This window comes from Rhagoletis zephyria, unplaced genomic scaffold, assembly GCF_001687245.7.
Source record: "Rhagoletis zephyria isolate East Lansing unplaced genomic scaffold, Rhagoletis_zephyria_1.1 Rzeph_scaffold_01620, whole genome shotgun sequence".
Classification (NCBI taxonomy): domain Eukaryota; kingdom Metazoa; phylum Arthropoda; class Insecta; order Diptera; family Tephritidae; genus Rhagoletis; species Rhagoletis zephyria.
The window spans coordinates 109,900-115,429 of NW_016158704.1; positions in this window are offsets into that span (position 1 = coordinate 109,900).

Genomic DNA, 5,530 nt, shown 5'->3' on the forward strand with positions numbered 1-5,530 from the left:
AGCTATCACTTCTACCATTTTTTCAAATTATTGTTGCTTTTTATTGTGGAAAAGCAACAATAACCTGACCTCGAGCTCAATAAAAATTCTTGAATATAATTGTTATAAGGCCAAAAAATAACAAAAAAAAATAACTTAAGGACGAGCACACCTAAAAGTTAAACATTCTAAAAATAGAATTATTAGCAAAAACCAACAATACCAACAACCACATGATCAAGTGAATTGCAGCGGAATAGCTGCGCTTGATTGTGTTGGCATAACAAAAATGAAAATAGTGGAAAAAAGCAAACGATAATTTACAAGGCGTACTTAGCACGGTGCATAGGCAACTGGCTGAGTCAGTGGGATCGTCGGTTCGAATCCTACTGAAAGAAGTCTGATGAGGAAATGTGGTGATTTCCGAAATAGCTATCACTTCTACCATTTTTTCAAATTATTGTTGCTTTTCCACAATAAATTTTCATTTAAAAAACGGCCTCGAGCTCAATATAAATTGTTGAATATAATTGTTATAAGGCCAAAAAAATAACAAAAACAAATAACTTAAGGACGAGCACACCTAAAAGTTAAACATTCTAAAAATAGAATTATTAGCAAAAACCAACAATACCAACAACCACATGATCAAGTGAATTGCAGCGGAATAGCTGCGCTTGATTGTGTTGGCATAACAAAAATGAAAATAGTGGAAAAAAGCAAACGATAATTTACAAGGCGTACTTAGCACGGTGCATAGGCAACTGGCTGAGTCAGTGGGATCGTCGGTTCGAATCCTACTGAAAGAAGTCTGATGAGGAAATGTGGTGATTTCCGAAATAGCTATCACTTCTACCATTTTTTCAAATTATTGTTGCTTTTCCACAATAAATTTTCATTTAAAAAACGGCCTCGAGCTCAATATAAATTGTTGAATATAATTGTTATAAGGCCAAAAAAATAACAAAAACAAATAACTTAAGGACGAGCACACCTAAAAGTTAAACATTCTAAAAATAGAATTATTAGCAAAAACCAACAATACCAACAACCACATGATCAAGTGAATTGCAGCGGAATAGCTGCGCTTGATTGTGTTGGCATAACAAAAATGAAAATAGTGGAAAAAAGCAAACGATAATTTACAAGGCGTACTTAGCACGGTGCATAGGCAACTGGCTGAGTCAGTGGGATCGTCGGTTCGAAGCCTACTGAAAGAAGTCTGATGAGGAAATGTGGTGATTTCCGAAATAGCTATCACTTCTACCATTTTTGCAAATTATTGTTGCTTTTCCACAATAAAATTTTCATTAAAAAAGGCCTCGAGCTCAATAAAAATTGTGGAATATAATTGTTATAAGGCCAAAAATTAAAATTTCTAATTTACTTAAAAACTGTACTAAAACTTAAATAAAAATATATGTATGTATAGTGGCGCACTAAATTATTGGCACAAGGAATTTTTCACAATGCACGCAACATTTTTTACTTAAAATTTTCGGCGAATTTTTTATAAAAATATTGTTGATACTACGACAAAAAACATAAAAAAATCTCGTGATTTCGTGCAAAACTCAGGAGAATTCAATAAATTTGCCTACACGTTGGCATTTTCGTATAACAATGTGCCAGTTTGAAGTTAGTAAAAAATATCGAATATACTTCGTACTTCATTCATTTTAACCGGGACAAAATTACAAATTCTACTATTACTACGCAGCGTATAGTGGCGATTAGTAAATAGAATATGTAAAATTGAAATATTTAAAATGTTTTAAATTTTTTACAACGAGATGTCAACATTTTTTTCTTTACAAAAACCGGGACATTTTGCGTCCCGGCAGGTATTGTACCAGGACCCGGACATAGCTCTTAAATCCAGGACAGTCCCGCCGAAAAAGGGACGATTGGCAACCGTGGTTTGCATGTTTTTTCAAGGAACACTATTTTTGAAGAATTTTTTTAAGGTCGAAGAGTAATTGTGGCTCAATGGCAATATTTCGCCATGAAAGAGAATTACATTAGCTCTCAAAAGCATTTTTTGCCCTATTTCCCCTATTAAAGCAATATTTATATCCGTACTTACATTTAATAATAAATAAATATTGCTTTAATACTTATGAAATTTCATCTACATGCCCAGCCGTTTCATTTGACACCTCAGTTTTTTAATCCAACGAAAGTAATATAAATATGATGAATGAATATAATAAATATGAAAGTACTGAAATTAAAACTGATAAATATAATTGATATTGTATGTACGTTAGGTTGATCAAAAAAAGTAAAGTCGGAATTTTAATGTCGGCACCCCTAGGATTTTTCTACATCGAAAAAATATACTGGTTTTTCGATTTAAACAATAAATATTTAGAGAGTGCTCAAAGCAATCAAAGTTTCCCACGCATTTTATATGACGAAAAAAAAACAATTTTTCGTGGAAATGGTAGTCTCCTGAACAGAAACGGACTTTGCCGATTGAAAAATATTTCTTCACTTCACTTTTTTTGGACCAATCTTTTGTATATGTTTGATATATTTTCAGAAAAGTCTAGTGCATTATATATACGGTGACCATACATATATTTTGAAAATGCAGGACAATTTTTCAAAAAAATTTACCTACATATAATTGCGTTGTATAAAATTAACAAAAATATACTACATATATACATTCCTCGTCATTTGAATAGCAGCGTACCCTTTTTTTGATTTTTTACCATACAATGTATGCTTGACAAAATTTTTATATGGAAGAAAATGCGCAGCACCGTCAACAAAAAAAAATTGTCGCCCCTATGTTTATTTTTTTTAATTTTCACAAATTTTTTAAAATGGGATGTAGAGGTAGAATATGCTATATTCTTATAAAAGTTAATGAATATTAAACAAACAAAACGAGAACTGTACCTACTAAGTATTAAAAGGATGCGCTATTCAAATAACGAAGATGGTATATTTCTTAATTATTAATCCAATTTTAAACTTTAAACATAAATCACATTTGCTTCATTTGTATTAATCTTTTATAAATGAATATTTACATAATTATAACAACGCATATTACATATTACTTTACACGAAATATGAACCTCTGTAAAGCAAATTTTTTAGGCAAACTTTGGGTTGTTGAACACGAAAAAATACCCATGGTTTCAAAGAAGTGTTTTCGAGATTTGTTCGAAAAACGTATTTTTAGTACTTTTTCAGTTATTCCTCAATATCTCATGAAACGACCAACAGTTCGAAAGGTATTGATGGGCTCTTTGCAAAAATATATATTTTTTGTGCAGACTGTGTTCCGTAACATCTACATTTCTCATCAGAGTTTCATTTACTGTAAAAAGAAAATGATTGAAATTTCAATTGTTCGCTTGTAACACTAATAATTTTCATGGAAATCGGCAAAGTAATATATTTTTGTAGGTCGCTTATGTTGATTGGATAATTTTTTCATGAGACATTGACGAATAGGTCCGAAATGTACCAAAAACACTTTTTTCGAAAAAATTACGAAAACGCTTGTTTGAAAAGAAAATCGGCTTGGAAAATATTTTTTTTTTCTTAAGCGATTACCACAAAATTTGTAGAACAGTGTTATCAATATATTTGATGCTGGTCTTCAATTTCTCGTCACCCATTGTGCATATCCGTACAATATTTAGAACGCATTGACTAGTTGAACCTTCAAAACCAACTTACACTGCTTTTATTTCGATTAGGAAAAGTAAATTTTAAAATATCGAAGAAAATGCGGGACAAAGGCAGGACTCTTGGAAAAAATCAGAACATTTGGGGGTTTTCTGTTTTGAAAAACTACGCTGGACAGACCTTTAAATAACAGTACGGTCCTGCAAAAAACAGAACGGATGGTCACCGTAATTATATAACAAACACCATATAAATCCACACTTCAAACTTTGTACAAAAACTATAAAAATTTAACAAATTTTACCAAAGTCCCCAAAAAATTTCAAACTTTTTTTAGAATTTTTAGAAAACTTTTAGTTTGCTATAAAACTATAGCCCATTAAATTTTGGTAGGTTAAAGTGGAAATTTCTAGACAATAGAAAATCGCGCTGATTTTTAATAAATTTTTATTGCTGACGGTGCTAGGCATTTGCTTCCTTATAAAAGAAATTGTTGAGCATACTTTATATGGAAGAAAATGAACAACCAAAAACATCAGCGCGATTTCCTAGCGCCTTGAAATTTGCTCTTTAATGGGCTATAAAGCTACGTTTCTGGGTGTAATTGTCAAAGTTTGTTGAATTTTTGTACGAAGTTTGAAATGTGGACTTGTGTGGTGCTGGTTATGTAATGGGCCAGACTTTTATAAAAAAACTAGCGGTACCCCGGTGAAAAATTAATGAAATATCCTGGAATTTTTCTATATGATTTTTTTTTTTTTTTACTATATTGCAGGCTTGTTTATAATTGACTTAATTTATCCGAAGAAAAAATAAACACATCACATAATGGCAACAATTTTTCACTATGTTTTCGAGTTTTCATGTATCTACGTGGTTCATGTGACAGACATAGACTGTCATATATCATGAACCGCTGGACCGAATTCGGGCACACTTCGCATAACCCATCTGCATGATAGTCCGACTATGCCGTATAAATTTGGTTGAAATCTTGCGCTTATTTTTTATATATAAGATGGGAGGTGCCACGACCTAAAAATAGTAAAATTTAGTTCAAATTTCGCTTAACTACTTTCCCATCTGTTGGCCAAGACTGTTCGTTCATAAATATAATAATTTTATAAGCAGGTGGCAACGCTATTCAAAATGTATAACCTTACGGCATATCTAGAGGCCAAGCCCTTTCGTTTGGTACCTCGTTTTTTAAAATCGAATGAACGGTGCAACTCTTATGTAATTAACAAAATTGCCTTCGCATAGAATACTACAAGGGTGTGCAAGGCCGAGGCCGAAAAGGCACATGTAAAATCTAAAAGCTACAAAGACCCACAAAAAAAACAAAAATTTTATTATTAAATAAAATTATTATTGGAAATGAATAACATTAATTTTATTATTGTTCTAATGTATGTAGGATAGATATTAAAGAAAATTCAAAAAATCCCTTTGGCCAAATTTTCAAAATCTGGTTTTACGTCAGTTAAAGCCGTTCGTAACAGTTCTGTTAAATGTTGGTTAATCAATAGGTACGTTCGTTTAAAATCTCCAGTAAAAAATGTCCAACAGCAAAATTCCGGCGAAATGTTGTCTGTTCTCTCACAAGAGAAAATATCCAAAATAGTACGCGAACAGAATATTTGCAGAAACTTGCAAGTTAGACCTACATTATAGAGTACAAAGACTCAGTTATACAATGCACCAACAATTTTAAATATGCGGCACGCACCTGTTTTCAGCAGCGGATATTTTAAATCTGGTACTTGTTGCTGGAATTCAAGCAATGGCAAAGCTTTATGTTGCATTTCCAGTGCCTTCCATCTTCTTTTCTTCCAAAAACTCCTACTCCTTTTCGCTCTTCTTAAAAAGGAGTATTTCGGATATTGTAAATTCGTCCTCA